At 44.7% G+C, this 18,439-nt stretch overlaps 1 pseudogene; it reads right to left on the bottom strand.

Moving 5' to 3' along the window:
- LOC142075046 (interleukin-6 receptor subunit beta-like) overlaps positions 1-17,989 on the bottom strand; it is a 40,370-nt pseudogene extending 22,381 nt beyond the window's left edge.
- Between the last annotated feature and the right edge of the window lie 450 nt (positions 17,990-18,439).

Below are 18,439 nucleotides of genomic sequence, written 5' to 3'. Positions count from 1 at the left end.
GCACGACGTAAATGGTATGGAATAAGGGGTGGATACTGTCCTGGTTTCGGCTGGGATAGGGTTAAATTTCTTCCTAGTGCTGTGTTTTGGATTTAGTATGAGGAGAATGTTGATAACACACTGATGTTTTCAGTTGTTGCTAAGTGCCCTCCTAGTCCAAGGACAGCTCCCAGGCCTACTGACTGAGCTAGGTACACAAGGTGGGAGGGAACATAATCAGGACAGCCAGCCCAGCTGGCCAATGGGGTATTCCATACCATGTGACGTCATGCTCAGTATATGAAGGGTAGGCGTGATCCAGGAAGTACCGATCGCTACTTGGTTATCGGTCAGCGCGGGTGGTGAGCAATTGCATTGTGCATCACTCATTTTGTATATTCTATCATTATCATTATTATTTTCCCTTTTTTTTCCCTGTTCTATTAAACTGTCTTTATCTCAACCCACGAGTTTTTCTCACTCTTACCCTTCCGATTCTCTCCCTGTCCCGCTGGGGGTGGGGGGAGTGAGTGAGCGGCTGCGTGGTATTTGGCTGCCTGCCAGGTTAAACCACGACAGCCCTCTCTGGAAGGAAATGGGAGACCTGGTTACCCGGGATATGGAGAAGGCTGAGGTACTCAATGACTTTTTTGCCTCGGTCTTCACCGGCAAGTGCTCAAGCCTCACAGCCCAAGCTGCAGAAGGCAAAGGCGGGGACTGGGAGAATGAAGAGCCACCCACTGTAGGAGAAGATCAGGTTCGAGACCATCTAAGGAACCTGAACGTGCACAGGTCCATGCGACCCGATGAAATCCATCCTTGGGTCCTGAGGGAACTGGCTGATGAAGCTGCTAAGCCACTATCCATCGCATTTGAGAAGTCGTGGCAGTCCGGTGAAGTTCCTGCTGACTGGAAAAGGGGAAACATAACCCCCATTTTTAAAAAGGGGAAAAAAAGGAAGACCCAGGGAACTACAGGCCAGTCAGCCTCACCTCTGTGCCTGGGAAGATCATGGAACAGATCCTCCTGGAAGCTATGCTGAGGCACATGGAGGACAGGGAGGTGATTCGAGACAGCTAGACAACCCTTCACCAAGGGCAAGTCCTGCCTGACCAACCTAGTGACCTTCTATGATGGAGTGGCTACATCAGTGGACATGGGAAGGGCTACCGATGTCGTCTATCTGGGCCTCTGTAAGGCCTTTGACACGGTCCCCCACAACATCCTTCTCTCTAAACTGGAGACATATGGATTTGATGGGTAGACTGTCCAGTGGGTGAGGAATTGGTTGGATGGTCGCATCCAGAGGGTAGTGGTCAACGGCTCAATGTCCAGATGGAGATCGGTGACGAGTGGTGTCCCGCAGGGGTCCGTATTGGGACCGGTACTGTTTAATATCTTCATCAATGACATAGACAGTGGGATTGAGTGCACCCTCAGCAAGTTTGCAGATGACACCAAGCTCAGTGGTGCGGTCGACACGCCCGAGGGACGGGATGCCATCCAGAGGGACCTGGACAAGCTCGAGAAGTGGGCCCGTGTGAACCTCATGAGATTCAACAAGGCCAAGTGCAAGGTCCTGCACCTGGGTCAGGGCAACCCCCAGTATCAATACAGGCTGGGGGATGAAGGGATTGAGAGTAGCCCTGCCAAGAAGGACTTGGGGGGTGTTGGTGGATGAAAAGCTGGACGTGAGCCAGCAATGTGTGCTCGCAGCCCAGAAGGCCAACCGTATCCTGGGCTGCATCAAAAGAAGCATGGCCAGCAGGTCGAGGGAGGTGATTCTGCCCCTCTACTCTGCTCTGGTGAGACCCCACCTGGAGTACTGCATCCAGCTCTGGAGCCCTCAGCACAGGAAAGACATGGACCTGTTGGAGCGGGTCCAGAGGAGGGCCACAAAAATGATCAGGGGGATGGAACGCCTCTCCTATGAAGAAAGGCTGAGAGAGTTGGGGTTATTCAGCCTGGAGAAGAGAAGGCTTCGGGGAGACCTTATTGCAGCCTTTCAATACTTAAAGGGGGCTTGTAAGAAAGAGGGGGACAGACTTTTTAGCAGGGCCTGTTGCGACAGGACAAGGGGGAATGGTTTTAAACTAAAAGAGGGTAGATTCAGACTAGATAGAAGGAAGAAATTCTTTACTGTGAGGGTGGTGAAACACTGGAACAGGTTGCCCGGAGAGGTGGTAGATGCCCCATCCCTGGGAACATTCAAGGTCAGGTTGGATGGGGCTCTGAGCAACCTGATCTAGTTGAAGATGTCCCTACTCATTGCAGGGGGGGGGTTTGGACTAGATGACCTTTAAAGGTCCCTTCCAATCCAAGCTATTCTATGATTCTAATTATACTACAACTTTGGAACATGTTATATATCTATTGATCCAAATTTTTAAGTGGTGATGGTTCACTCGTTTTTTTTACTGTACTAATCTTTATGAGAGATCAGGAAATGAGTGCACAGAAATGGAAATTACTGCAATCTATATAGAAACTGAACTCAATACACAAAGGTCTGTGAATTCTGAAAAGATTACTTCTGATATCAAGCTTGTCTGTTATTTCTTGGCATAAAATTAATAGCGTGAAGACACCACAAAGCTAGGAGATTGGGTTACCTTAATGAATAATTGGATACTTTTGGAGTAACATAGACAGGATGACATTCAGTAATTTAAAAGGCCAAGACATATGTGTTGAGAGGAATTTCTTCTAAAGCTGGAAGCTCTTAAAACGGAAACAGAAGTCTTTCACAGGATAGGGAGGGAAGAATTGATGCCATTATTTGAAGCTCTGGTAAAGCTGCTGGGGGAATAGCGTTATGGTTCTCTCACCAGGCTTTGAAACTGGAGAAGGTTTCTGTGTAGGAGAAATGATTCCTAAGATATGTGAAATATGAGGTCTATCACACAAGAAGAAACTAGTAGAGTTTAGCTTTCTTAGCTTCGCAAAATGAGACTGGAAAAGGCTAGCACTGCCCTATCTTGTGCAGTCCTGCAGGAGGTCCCATGTTATTTGCAACTGTCGTGGTTTAACCTGGCAGGCAGCCAAATACCACGCAGCTGCTCACTCACTCCCCCCACCCCCCCAGTGGGATGGGGAGAGAATCGGAAGGGTAAGAGTGAGGAAAACTCGTGGGTTGAGATAAAGACAGTTTAATAGAACAGAAAAAGGGAAAATAATAATGATAATGATAGAATATACAAAAATGAGTGATGCACAATGCAATTGCTCACCACCCGCACTGACCGATAACCAAGTAGCGATCACTACTTCCTGGATCTCGCCTACCGTTCATATACTGAGCATGATGTCACATGGTATGGAATACCCCATTAGCCAGCTGGGCTGGCTGTCCTGATTATGTTCCCTCCCATCTTGTGTACCTAGCTCAGTCAGTAGGCACGGGAGCTGTCCTTGGACTAGGAGGGCACTTAGCAACAACTGAAAACATCAGTGTGTTATCAACATTCTCCTCATACTAAATCCAAAACACAGCACTAGGAAGAAATTTAACCCTATCCCAGCCGAAACCAGGACAGCAGCCATGAAAGCAATACACACTGCCTGGTTGGATGTTTAGAGCTGAAGCCAGCTATCTTGTGCCTGTTGAGTAACCTCTGCACAGTTTGGATCAGTGAATGTTGACAAAAGCAGAGGAACTATGTCTAGCCTCTAACATCTTTAAACTATTTTTTGTTTCAGATTGGCTTAAACAAGTATGGCAGCAGAGCCCAAGATTTCCCCCCCCCCCCCACTCCCTTTAACATATTAATTATAGAGTGCACTCCTTCCCTCTGCCCCTTCGATATTTGTTGAAGCCATCTGGACTTGAACATTTTTCATTATAATAGACTAGTACAAGTGTTATCCTGAATGAAGGTCCTAGCCCTGATCTTATATTTAATATTATGTAATTTTTAACTAAAGCATTTAGATGGAGAATAATTTCTTTTCTTAGCTTAACATTTTAATTGGCATGTGCAGTCAATTGCTTTATTACAAAATGAATCATTTACTGTGCAGCTTTGCTTTCTTCTCAGGAGATAAGGGAAAAGGGGGCTATCTCATCCTTATCAGGAGATGAGGTATCTATTTCGTCTGCTGTCTTTTCTTTCCCTTAAGAAAAACACAAGGGGTAACTACAAAACTTTCTACATCATCTGATATTTCAAAACTCTGCCAGACTCTGTCCTTTGCTACAGGGGACATCCCCGGCTGAAACTTCTTGGAGTTTGTAGATGCTCTTTCTCTCAGAATCTAGATAGAATTAGTTTCCACGCAAACAACTCTAGTAACACCTTGCTCATTGAAATTGCCTGTGGGCCCCTCTAATATAAATTCAAGATTGTCAATTTTCCATTTCTTACTGCAGCTGGTAAAACTGACTGATATACTGTAGTCAGTCAGCTGATAATGACATCTGCTGCAGAAGAGGGGATGCCTCTGGCTTGTAGGTTTGAACTTCAAATGTCATTATGGGAAGCATGCAGTTGTTCCTCTAAGCCAGAGGCTTGTTTTCCTTCCTGATTATAATGTATTTGCACTTCTGAATTAGTAAATCAGTAGATATACCAAATGCTTTTCTAAAAGATTTTGGTGTCTCAAGAATATGAATGCTCCTTAGGAACACATGAAACACAAGGTGTGTCACTTGTATGCACTAAAAGCTTATGAGGGTCTTTCAAGGAAAGCTTAATTCTAAGAGACAAACTTGAGGCACACCAATTTTTAATGCAAGCTGGAAAGAATCTTTATTCTAGTCAATGATTTTGAGCCTAGAGACTGCTGTTTTAATAATTTTTCAAGTTTATAAATTGGTGTAGTTTTTCCTTGCTAGTTTCTAGCACCTAAAACACCACCATACAAATTCAGTGAATCCTGAAGCAAGAGTACAATATTCAGTGCCTTTTACTTGTACCGTGTAGTCTCAATACAATGAGTCTATTTTTTTCCTATAAAGTAATGAATTAATAGCATGGACATAACGGAAGGTACCCAGACTCAAAGTGAACATTATGTCCCACTTAAGAAGAACACTTCTGCCTGGAGAGATTTCTGTAGTTGCATTACATGATATTCTTGGCTTGTTCATGAGTTCTGGTAAACATAGAAAAAGATGGAGACATGCGCTCATGTGAATCAGTTTGTTCTTCATATTTTCAATAGTATCTGACAATACTATTTCATATGATACAAAATTTGAAAAGGCTTTTACATTCATGCTTATTCCCAGTAGGACAAAATTAGATTTCACTTACTGTGAGGGACCAAAATCTCTTTACTCCAAACACAGTGGAGGCCATCCTTGGCTATGCATCTGAGCTGAACAATGTATGAAGACATAGCATTTAAATTTGAAACAGTGATGTTGACAGCATTGCTTTCTACAGGCACCTAAAAACAAATTATGTTTAATTTATGTGGCAGCAATAAAACATAATCTTATATTTGTGGAGAAGAATTAAGAGGTGACCTAATGAGTACCAGCTGATTCAAGAGCAGAAACAGGTGAAGGGAATTGTGAGCAGACATGTGATCGTTGCCGGAAGGAAGATATAAGAGAGGCAATGGAGAGAGACAAGGGAGAGTGGCGCAATGGAGAGAGAGATGGTAGGGCTGCCCTGTTATGATAAAGGCTGTGCATGTATGCCACAACATATATTAACTGTTTTCTCAGTCAAGAACCAGTCTTCTGACTGCACCTGAAAGTTGGGGTACCTGTCATCAAACAGGAATTACTACACATTTTAGCCAATTTCTCTTCATTCTTTGAAGACAATACCCTCTTTTTTCATAAACTCATTCTGCTTGCTCAGGACGTGTAAGCAGCAGTTTAGGTCTAAATATTGCTTTTTAAAATCAATTAGACATTATATATACTGAAAAATAATCACTTAACTGTGAGCCTTGCTGGTATTCTGAAGAACAAAATGTCAAGGTCAAATGAAATACTAAAAAAAAAAAATCCCCTTATTCTTAAATGCTACAGTATGTCTAAATAGATCCATGTGACTGATAATGTAAGGAGCATAGCTGGACTGAACATGTGACTGCCTATGCCTTAGCACCACAGAACTAATGTGCATCTGCAGCTGATGATGGCATTGGAACTCCAGTGACTGTATAAGGAATGTAGATTGTCTTGATGCAAAGATACCACCTGTGCTTGAGGAAATCCCTGAGCTGAAAACTAGGAGAAAATACCATGGAAAACTGTTGCTATATGCTTGAACTATTTTACACTCTTCTCCAGACATTCATTGTTGGCCCCTATCAGAGCACAATATCTGTCATTAAATGGACCTTTAGTCTGACCAATTCTAGGTGTTATGATGTTATTGGTGGAAGTGCTACCGCAGATTGAAATATTTGTTTTAGCATTTGTCTGCTATGAAGTTTTGTTTGCTGAAATATTTCCGAAAAACCCCCCACTATTATGTGGCCAGCTCCTCTCTTTGGTTTTCTGCAATGCTTTCTTTTTTTTTTATTAAAGTTGTAATTAACTTAATATACTTTTGTTAATAAAACTAGCTTGGTCACCAAAAAAAACCTCAACACACGATATCACAGAAAGACTCCAGATCTCTTAAAGAACAAGAGTGAGGTGAGATGGATTTAAGAACAAGAGTGTTAAATTACATGTACATTAGTCCTACTCTTGGTAAACACTCACTATTTCTCAGCTAGCTTTATATATCCTCTGTGCTTGTATGCCTTTCCCTCCAGTTCCATGTGTAAATGCAGCCTATGTACATGTGATTATGAAGTGTTTACATCCTAAGTTTACAGGAGCAGCTGGGCCATGGGGGATAATGAATATTCATGACCTGTAGTCTTGGTCATTCTCATCACCCAGTGTGGCTCTCTTCCAGTCCTTCACATTACTGACTTGAATCTCCTTTTGTTGTGGTTTAACCCTAGCTGGCAACTAAGCACCACACAGCCGCTTGCTCACTCCCCCACGGTGGGATGGGGGAGAGTAAAAGTGAGATGGGAAGGGTAAAAGTGAGAAAACTCGTGGGTTGAGATAAAGACAGTTCGATAGGTAAAGTAAAAGCTGCACATGCAAGCAAAGCAAAACAAGGAATTCATTCACTATTTCCCATCGGCAGGCAGGTGTTCAGCCATCTCCAGGAAAGCAGGGCTCCATCGCGTGTAATGGTTACTTGGGAAGACAAACGCCATCACTTCGAATGTCCCCCCCCTTCCTTCTTCTTCCCCCAGCTTTATATGCTGAGCACGATGTCATATGGTATGGAATATCCCTTTGGTCAGTTGGGGTCAGCTGTCCCGGCTGTGTCCCCTCCCAACTTCTTGTGCACCCCCAGCCTACTCGCTGGTGGGGTGGTGTGAGGAGCAGAAAAGGCCTTGACTCTGTGTAAGCACTGCTCAGTAATAATGAAAACATCCCTGTGTTATCAACACTGTTTTCAGCACAAATCCTAAACATAGCCCCATACTAGCTACTTATGAAGAAAATTAACTCTACACCAGCCAAAACCAGCACACCTATCTATCTCCTCTGTCTCCAGAACCTGTAGGACACTCATCCCCTTCCTTACTGCTCTCAACTCTCTGTTCTTCCACGTGCTGTGTACCAGACTGTCTGCCCATGGTTATATCTGTTGCACTACTGGGTGGAGTATGGTTGGGTATCTGACTGTCCTAGAACGGTCTAGGATTTGTGTCAATGATCAAGGGGACCCTTCCAAGACTTGCACATTCTTTGTACAGAGATGAAAACTTTCTTACGTGGGCTTCTTACAATGCTCCTTTTGAAGAGGCTAAACAAAATGGCAGCCAGCTACAAGGGAAATGGAAAAAATATCATAGGTCTTCTGATAGAAAGGGAAGAACACAGGATATTCTGGTGGTATAAAAGAAGTGAAGAGACTCCTAAGAGAGCAGACATGCCCAAGAAGTGCGAACAGTTGCATTTTAGACTGTTTTCTTCTTGGGGTCCTGTTCTGCCTGATAAACACATATTCCTCATCCAACTACAGATAACAGAGCTGGCAAAACAGACAATTTCAGGGAGTCAGTGATATAAATCATGCATGTGTGCATGCCTGCTGGCAAAGCCCTTGCATGATATGCTGAATGGCAAGGGGCAGGATAAGCAGCCTTTGCTGCTGCATGCAGATTTTACTGAAATTATGACTGTTTTTCCCCCCTCTTTCTTAGTCCCTTTAGTTTTAGATAATGTCCTCTTGCTGCACCATATTCTCACCGTTGCACATCCTAAAATGCAACTGGAACTGATCTTGTATCACAGAGAAATTATTTCCCTTCTTGTCAAAGAAGGAAATCTGGCAAACTGATGCAAAACAAAAATATGTAAGATACGAATTGTTACCTTAAAAATAACAGCAACCTGATATCTCTAATCAGTTTGAAAATTTAACGATGCCAGAAAAGAGAGTAATATGGTCTATCACTTAAAGTGTAATCAGGACTTGAGTTTGTATAGCATTTCTGATATCCTCTTCAGCTTTTGCGTTGCTGATGGTTGTAGTGTCTCATTGACTGGTTAATGAACCAGCTGACATACTGTTCTGTTTTTTCTGTATAAAACTATTAATCCTTCTCTCTCAAACAGCTTAGGATCTGTCCGAACAAAACCAAGAGACCTTTGTGAGATTTGCCTACAAATTGTCTGCATGCTGTGCCTCCTTGCTATCCGAGTTATGTATGCTCTCCAGTAGCATCCTGTTTACATCTTGCCATACGTGCTATGTACTGCTGAGCTGATAGTAAGGCACCTCATTTTCTTAAGCGATTGTCATCTGGAAGTACTTACCAGCATCTACAGAGTGGATTCTGTGAGTGCCTCTCTGTATCTCAGCTCATATTGTGTAGGAGTTGCAGGCAGGTCCCATTTTATCATCAATTGGTTTGTGATCTGATGAGCATTTATGTTAGATGGTGTCAAGCACTTCCCTAAAATGGGGAACATGCAGATCTTATAAATACAAGAGAAGCAGGAAAGCTTTGGTAATTATTTGTCAGATGTGTTTTATAAAAAAAGACTTGGCTCAGAATACTGAACACTGAAAGAGTTCAAAAAGACTGGAGATAAATAATTGCTAAATCTTTATGGTATCAACAGAATAGGGTTGTTCCTCTTGCTTTTCTTTTGTGAATGTTTCTACTGATTTCAGGAGGACCCTTTTTCTAAGCAGGTGCTATTCTCAGTGAATCTGAAAGGCAAAATCAAAACGTCAAGAGTACCTATAATCATGAATTGTAGAAAAATTTCCAGAATTTCTTAATGGCTTCTGTGACGGATGCACTCAACTCCTTGACCAAACTAGTGGTAGTTTGGTTCAGGCTCCAAAGGAGGTAAAGGCCTAAGCCGTAACTGGGCCAAGAACTTCTCTAGTTCCAATCTGTTCTCTGGAAACCCACAAAGGAACAGAGTGACATGGTGAGCATCAATGCATATGAGCTTGGAACACCAATCATGTGATTAACACATAAATAGCAGGTGGCTTTTCCAAGACTCATATATCAAGGAACAAAGAAAGTTGTGAGTACAAGGAGTATCATTGTATTGGGTTTGCATGGCAAGCTTTTGGTAGCAGGAGGGCTATGGGGTGGCTTCTGTGAGAAGATGCTAGAAGCTTCCCCTGCGACGAGCGAGGGAAGGCAGGCAGTCGACTCAATGTGAGTGATAAGGCCAGCTTCAACTTTATTGTAAAACCCTACACATATTTATACACTAAGTTCTACCTTATGCATACTTGTCTCACAATCATTGGCTTAGCTCTAAAAATTACATTATCATATTCCTCCTACTTTCGGTTACTGCTATGTGGTCCGGGTTCCATCCTGTTTTTCTTATACTGTACTTTCTCAAAGTTGCTTATCTGCACAGAGCAAGGTCAGCATAACTTTCTTTTCTCCCTTGTCAGCATGACTCAGAATTTTCCCACCGCGGCCTAGTCTGGCTAACTTTCTCCAACATTTCCCCCTTTTTCTTTTTGGACCACCAATACATTGTGGTTCATTTTTACAACATTATTTAAAATACAGTGATATGCTATTTTTACTATAACTATAATTGTTAATAAAATACCAAGCCAGCGCTTGCGCAGTGCCTATGTTAGGCACTAGGGAAGCAAATACATTGGCTGTGGTTGACCATAATTCTATATTGTCGTTACAATCTGCCTGCAATTGATGTATAGACCTTTTGTGTCAATTTGTCGCTACTGTAGTTATATTGAGCCAACTTTGTCGGCTAACTGTGAGCAGAGTTAATTTACCTACATAACAAGGCCCTCCAAAGGCGTTCTTTGGAATGCCAGGCCATGCTCGATCCCCACAGATCAAAAAATATCCGGGGGGAAGAGCTTTGGCCATATCATTGTTCCACAAAGAGTTATTGGTTCCCTTCATACTCCGTCCATAGGCACTGAATGTTTTGGAAGCGTTATAATTCCCACAATATTGGCCTATTTCGAATCCTTTCGTAAAAGGTGAAACAACAGTCCAACCGGTGGTATTAACAAAAGGGTTGTTATCATCAGTGCGGCTGCTTATGCCGATCAATGACTGAAAGGTCTGGGCCTGTGCGGCAAAGCGGCTAAAGCTGCCAAACACAAAACATGTCTGAGTAGTAACATTATCAGTTGCATTTCCAATTTTTTCTGACCCCAAAAGGTCAATTTCTTGGGGGTCCCAAGGGAGAGTGTGATTTAGGGCTCTTATTAGTTGTACCGAGCAATTTGCTACAGTAACATTTATACAATTAACTGTTACAGACGTCCAATTATCAAAATCTCTGGCAATAATTTCAGGAAAGCCTATCAGACATGTTTTAAAGGGCTCAGTTGCCGTAGCTGAACTCAGGCAAAAGTCTGTCGTCCCAGTTTTATTCGCCCACGCCACCCATAAGTTCGCACGGCTGGGCAACGGCATCGCTGGGATCAGTACAGACAGAGCTGCATTGATCATCATCAGCAACAGCAGCTTTGGTCCAGCGGCGCGGAATCCACTTCGGCCCTGTGGGAGTAAGTACACACATATAACCTCTACCCATATACTTCACTTCTGCTGGACCTTTCCACAGTCCGGTTGCTGGATCTCTATACATAACGAAAACTGGCTTGTCATCCTTATTTTCTTTAGGATAACCATGCACCCATGCTGGTGGCTCTTTCTGATCTGCAAAAATACATAAATGATTTAGCACAAAAAGAGTCTTAACAAGTCTTTCTTGTACATCAGAGATTTCCCTAAATTTTTGCAAATATTGTTTCAGCGTTTGATGCGCCCTTTCAATGATAGCTTGTCCCGTGGGTGAGGGCGGAATACCAGCAGTATGTCGCACTCCCCATGTTTGGAAAAAACGTTTCACTTTGGCGCTTGTGTATGCAGGGCCATTGTCAGTTTTTATCGTTTGTGGCACTCCCATAACTGCAAAACAACTAGTCAAATGTCGCATTACGTGGAGTGCTCGTTCTCCTGTTTGTGCCGTGGCCCATATAAATTTGCTATAGGTGTCAATCGTAACATGTATATATCTCAGTCTGCCAAAGTCAGCAACGTGAGTCACATCCACTTGCCACAATTCTCTGGCCTCGAGTCCCCTGGGATTCACGCCGATTCCGAGACCAGGCCCATGGTGGCTACACGTAGGACAGGCCCGCACAATCCCCTGTAAAATGTCCATAAAATATCCATAAATGTATACAAAATGTCCACTGCATTCATTTAGTCCATGACTTTGGGCTCCATCTGTTATGGTGGTCACTCAGGTCAGCAGAGGTGGTGCGTTGCGTGGAGTTACTGGGCACCAAAGCCGGCTCAGGTCGGGTCACTGCTGCACTTGCGCTGCTTCTTGTAAAGTTTGTCCTCCGTTGGTTCAGGTGGTTCCTGCTGCTTGGGCATGGGCTTATCCACAGTCACAGACGCCTCGGGGCGTCCTGTCCCGCATGGACTCAGCCACAGGTCACAGTCCCTTCGATTCGAGTTCACGCTGCAGTTCCAGCCTGTCCAGCACAGCAGCACAGAAGCAGCAGCGATGCCCTGGCCATCTGCCGGCCCAGGCGCATCCCCATTGCTGTTATCAGAATGTTCCCAGGCACAGCACAGTAAGACGATAAGCAGTGCAGCAGTACAGCAAGCAGCGAGAGCAAAAAAGCAGCCACTAATGAGCACAAGACTCTAATACACATTAAGGCAAGCAAGCCCCATGGCAAGCAAAAGAGCCTGCGAATTAATAGCTAAACAGCAGTAACAGCTATAAATTCAATCTAGCACATTCCAATCAAACGTGTCGTTATCTTGAATTGTAGTCTTTGGTTGCATTCCGGTAAATATCCATTCTAATACTCTCACAGTCTCCCCCTTTTTCTTTTTGCACTGCGTGAGTGCACCAATAAAATGTGTGGGGCCGAGCAAAACGGTTAAGTCCACAGGTAAGTCAGGGTCAATACGATCCACTGCTCGGTCAACGATGTGGGTACTGAGTTTTTGAATCACAATCGATAAGTCCTGGTAATATAAAAAGTCCTTGGAGACCACTGGATGATCGCCCCAACAACAACGCTCCATGAGATTGTCCATTGATAACTATGGGCCCTTTAATTCCTGTAGCAATTTTTCGCGGCCGGTCGTCAATTAGCGTGACATCTACTGCTGTTGCCAGATCCAGTCCGAGGCTCCCCCTGGTTGCTGGTCGAAGTTGGGTTGCTGGTCGAAGCTGGGCAATGGCGTCTGGTATCTCTGCACTGTCGTTTGGTTGGGGGCTGCCGTTGGCCTGAAGGTGACCGGAGCCGCGATTGGTGTCGGCGCGCTGCGGCTCTTGGCGCTCGGTTTCCCGTTTCCCGAATGCCGGCAGACCGTAGTATTATGATTATTCATTTGACAGTTCTGGCAGCTCCCGACATTGTCGACGCAGATGTCCTGGGTAGCCACATCGGAAGCACTTATACTCTCGTCGGCCAGTCGTCTTACTTTGGTGGGCATCCGGAGGCTTCAGTGGGGCAAGAGCTGCAAACGCCTGTCCCTGCGCCTTGACTAATTTTTCCCCTAGTTCTCTGGTTGTTTCAACTAACATGGCTTGAGCTCCTACAGGAACTCTACTCATTCGCTCTAACATGACTTCTATGGTGGCGTCTAAGGGTAAGGTGACAAGGATGCCCTTCGTATAAGTATTACAAGTCTCTAATACACACTGTCTCAGCAAAGGTCCTTTCATAAAATCTGCCATATCTGCGTGGTCAATAGCGTCTGTGACTCTATCTACAAAAGATGCAAAAGGCTCCTCTCTTCCTTGTTTAATTGACATATATGAGGGAGGAGCTGGTGTAGTTTTAACTTTCTGCAAGGCTTCTCGTGCTAATTTCATAGATTCTAACAACACGTCTGGGCCAGTTTGCATCTGCATTTCTACAGAGGCAAAAGGACCTATACCCATTAGTTGTTCTACAGTTACTCCAGCTAAACGATCATTTGGGGCTCGGGGCGAGCGCGCAGATATTTCACAAAGTCTTTGCCAGTGAGCTTGCCAAAGTAATTGTTGTGATTGCTTCAAAATAAGCCTCATTATGTTCTTAATATCTTCTGGACATAGCATTCCGCTACCCCAGATATAGTTTAGCATTTGCCTTGCACATTAACTGTGTTTCGCAATTGATTTAATATTTTCCAATCTAGGGCCTGATGCACCCCAGTCATAGCCCCCGCGTTATCTACCTGGTAGATTACCGGGAAGGCTTGAGGGCTAATTTGATCTAATAAATCAAAATCTTTTTGTTCAACAGCTTCTCGTGCTATTTTGTCCCAACTAACCCGCACTAAACGCGGCTGTTGATGAGCTTGGGACGGGGGGGGGTGGGGGGGGGGTGGGGGGGGGTGGGGGTGGGGGGGTGAGGGGTGGGGGGGGTGGGGGGGGTGAGGCCTTTAGAAGACTTTCAGCTTGAGCAGTCTCCTGTCCGCTACCGTCTACCCTCTCATTTTCACTTGGACCCTCCCCCTCCCTTTCCCCCGGCAGTGCGGAGGGACAAGCCCTTTCTGTCGGTGGATCAGGAGGGGGACGAGAGGGTCGGCGAACAACGGGAACAGGAATTCCCGAAGGCGGAGGTGAAAAGTAGTCACCCCCTGCTGTGAGACGTCCAGCGGCAGGATCGGACTGCTCAAGCCGATCGGAGGCGGCTGTAGCTATTCGCCTTTCAGTTTTATATCTTTTTATGCAATTAATAACATCTCTCCAAGATTTCATTAATTTTCTTGCTGATTTATCATCATCAATTACTAGATCCCACAAACAATCTCCATAAGAACGCCACTCGTCTACTTCAAACATACTTTCAGGGTCTTTAAAAAACCCTTTCGCTTTCCCTAACGCAATTAACCCAGCCAGGTCTTTTAATTGGCTTACTCCCCGCTCTTCTAAAAAGCATTTTAAAATATCGAAGGCTACCTCTACTTCCATTGCGCGCTTCTCCTGACCCTCTTAATTATCCGGTCGTTTGCAGCCTTTTCCCACGGGTAGGCTTCTATCGGACGGCGAACCCCTTCTTAATTATCCTGGGTTCAAGCACGGATCAGGCACGCCGCGACAGCGTCTACTGATCTTCTGCTCCCTGGTCGCTGCTACCAGTGCTTCTCCGATCTCGCTGTCCGGTGGAAAACAGGGATGGGGGGTCCCTGTTTGGGCGCCACTTGCGACGAGCGAGGGAAGGCAGGCAGTCGACTCAATGTGAGTGATAAGGCCAGCTTCAACTTTATTGTAAAACCCTACACATATTTATACACTAAGTTCTACCTTATGCATACTTGTCTCACAATCATTGGCTTAGCTCTAAAAATTACATTATCATATTCCTCCTACTTTCGGTTACTGCTACGTGGTCCGGGTTCCATCCTGTTTTTCTTATACTGTACTTTCTCAAAGTTGCTTATCTGCACAGAGCAAGGTCAGCATGACTTTCTTTTCTCCCTTCTCAGCATGACTCAGAATTTTCCCACCGCGGCCTAGTCTGGCTAACTTTCTCCAACATTCCCCTATGTGTGATAGAGACAATGCCAGCCGGCTCCAAGATGGACCTGCCGCTGGCCAAAGCTGAGCCAATCAGCGACGGTGGTAGCGCCTCTGTGATAACATATTTAAGAAGGGGGAAAAACTGCTGCACAACAGCAGCCAGAAGAGAGGAGTGAGAATATGTGAGAGAAACAACTCTGCAGACACCAAGGTCAGTGAAGAAGGAGGGGGAGGAGGTGCTCCAGGCGCCAGAGCAGAGATTCCCCTGCAGCCCGTGGTGAAGACCATGGTGAAGCAGGTTGTCCCCCTGCAGCCCATGGAGGTTAATGGTGGAGCAGATATCCACCTGCAGCCCATGGAGGACCCCATGCCGGAACAGGTGGATGTGCCCGGAGGAAGCTGTGACCCCGTGGGAAGCCCACGCTGGAGTGGGCTCCTGGCAGGACCTGTGACCCCATGGAGAGAGGAGCCCACGCTGGAGCAGGTTTTCTGGCAGGACTTGTGACCCCATGGGGGACCCACGCTGGAGCAGTCTGTTCCTGAAGGACTGCACCCCGTGGAAAGGACCCACACTGGAGCAGTTCATGAAGAACTGCAGCGCTTGGGAAGGACCCATGTTGGAGAAGTTTGTGGAGGACTGTCTCCTGTGGGAGGGACCCCATGCTGGAGCAGGGGAAGAGTGTGAGGAGGAAGGAGCAGCAGAGACAATGTGTGATGAACTGACTGCAACCCCCATTCCCCGTCCCCCTGCGCTGCTCGGGGAGGGAAGGAGGTAGAGAAAATCGGGAGTGAAGTTGAGCCCGGGAAGAAGGGAGGGGTGGGGGGAAGGTGTTTTAAGATTTGGTTTTATTTTCTCATTACCCTACTCTGATTTGATTGGCAATAAATTAAATTAATTTCCCTGAGTCGATGGTAATTGCTGAGTGATCTCTCCCTGTCCTTATCTCGACCCATGAGCCTTTTGTCGTATTTTTTTCTCCCCCTGTCCAGTTGAGGAGGGGGAGTGATAGAGCGGCTTGGTGGGCACCTGGCGTCCAGCCAGGGTCAACCCACCACACTTAGGAACAGCACAGTCTGAGTTTGGCTGGGGACTCTAAAAGTGACTAGCTTACAGATACTTCAGCTGATAGCATCTCTATAGAAGCAGAGCTGTTTCACAGGTGCTTCTCCCCTTGCAAGAAATCAGGACTCCGGGAAGACCCAAGAGGCAAGACAGCAAATGCAGTGGGGTTTGGTGCTTATTGCAAGTCAGCACCTGCTGCTACCTCCAGTGGGAAAATATTGAAGGTGATGGAGGGAGTAACCACAGCCCTGAGGTGGTTGCTTTGCTCCTCTGCAATGTGCAGAAGATCACCCTGGGGAATTTCCCAGTGTAGTGATGTTTCCTTAGCTTTAGGAGATGCTCCTAACCACAGCTCTTTTGCATAGTGGTGTGTTATATGGCAAAATAATCAGCAACGAGTATTAGAATTTGCCAACAGCATACAGTGTTGTACCCTATGTACCCCATGACATGGCCTCATGGCAAAGATCATGTCTTCTGATCTCAGTTCTCTTTCTAAACATACCCTTAGTCTCACGGGAGGTCCCAAATATGTAGATATAAAATGAGGAAAATCCCTTTTGTAATGCAGGTACTGAGACAGCAACCAGCTGCTTTTTTTTTTTTTTTTTTTTTTTTACAAACCAACGGGCAAATGTTGATTTAATCTGCCTATCTACATTTTACCTAGCTGCTTTGTTTTAGCTTTCTCAAAAAAAGGAGCAGCTGAAGATACCCATATTTTAAGGTATCAGTTTGAGATTAACCCTACAAGTTCATTCCATCTATTAAACCAATACTTGATGTCCTGGTTTCGGCTGGGATAGAATTAATTTTCTTCCTCGTAGCTGGTATAGTGCTGTGTTTTGGATTTAGTATGAGAATAATGTTGATAACACACTGATGTTGTAGTTGTTGCGAAGTAGTGCTTACCCTAGTGAAGGACTTTTCAGCTTCCCATGCTCTGCCAGATGCACAAGAAGCCAGGAGGGAGCATAGCCAGGACAGCTGACCCAAACTGGCTAAAGGGATATTCCATACCATATGACGTCATGCTCAGTATATAAAGCTGGGGGAAGAAGAAGGAAGGGGGGGACGTTTAGAGTGATGGCATTTGTCTTCCCAAGTAACTGTTACGCATGATGGAGCCCTGCTTTCCTGGAGATGGCTGAACACCTGCCTGCCGATGGGAAGTAGTGAATGAATTCCCTGGTTTGCTTTGCTTGTGTGCGCGGCTTTTGCTTTCCCTATTAAACTGTCTTTATCTCAACACATGAGTTTTTCTCACTTTTACCCTTCTGATTCTCTCCCCCATCACACCATGGGGGAGTGAGCGAGTGGCTGTGTGGTGCTTAGTTGCTGACTGGGGGTAAACCATGACACTTGATAATTCAGAATTGCAACAAAATACTTAAAAATCTTTTTTTCTTATGTGCCACATCTGACAACTCCTTGGATACATGGCATAACATAATATATAATGTACAATAAAAAGCAGTTGTGGGTGTTTTTTTTTTTTGCTTTTTGCTTTGAATGCTTTAGTGTTGAATATCAATGCAAGTCAATAGATGCAAATAAAAGTAATTGATTAAGTTGATCTTTGGCAATAGTGTTTTAAACAGATGTGTTGGAAGCATGGAAAGATGTATAATGAATCTTGCAAATTATAGAAAGAAGAAATCATTGTTTCTCAGATAAGTATGATTTACTGGGAGAGGAAGGGTTGTTGCAAAATCATTCCCATGTTCTCCAGTGGGTAGTGAAGAAAACTACGGGTTTAAAGAGCTGATTTCCTTTCTCTGTAATGTAGCTACTAACTTACACAGTTGCTCTATTACCTTTTCTTTAAAACTGGGAGGGAAAATGGGGGTCTCAGGCTGGTCAAAGTTGAATGAATCTGTGGAAGACAGGTACTCACAGTTGCTACCGCCGAGGTTCTCCCATTCTGGTCCTAAGGAGCTTTGCCAATCATCCCTCATGAGCCTAGGAAGTGGTAAGCCACTCTTCCTCAAATTAGACAGTAGGCTTTGCCTGCTTAACCTAACCTAAGTTTCTGCTCAGCACTGTGTGTGCTTGCCAATCTTTCATCCTCCTCGTGCTTTGGAAGGTGCAGCTCTTACCAAATCAATAGGTATTGATGAGATGTGAGGAAAGATTTTGACCAGTATTGTGTAACAACCTACAATGTGATGAAATACATCGGAACAAAACTCGGGCAGGTAGGAATCATGCTGAACAGCAATGACAGCTTTTCATTTTCTGAAATGACTTTTAGACTTACCATTTTAAGAATACAGTATAATTAATAGTATTTGGAGCACTGGGTACTGGCAGCCAGGTACAGGTTAGATCCTCACTTAATTCTTTGTCTCAAAGTACCACCCACACTTTTAAAAAAAGACACAGAATTTTTTTTTTCTCTTCAGAAA

Source organism: Calonectris borealis, chromosome W (assembly GCF_964195595.1).
Source record: "Calonectris borealis chromosome W, bCalBor7.hap1.2, whole genome shotgun sequence".
Classification (NCBI taxonomy): domain Eukaryota; kingdom Metazoa; phylum Chordata; class Aves; order Procellariiformes; family Procellariidae; genus Calonectris; species Calonectris borealis.
The sequence above is the reverse complement of the archived record's forward strand: the minus strand, read 5'-3'. Positions and strand labels throughout refer to the sequence as shown.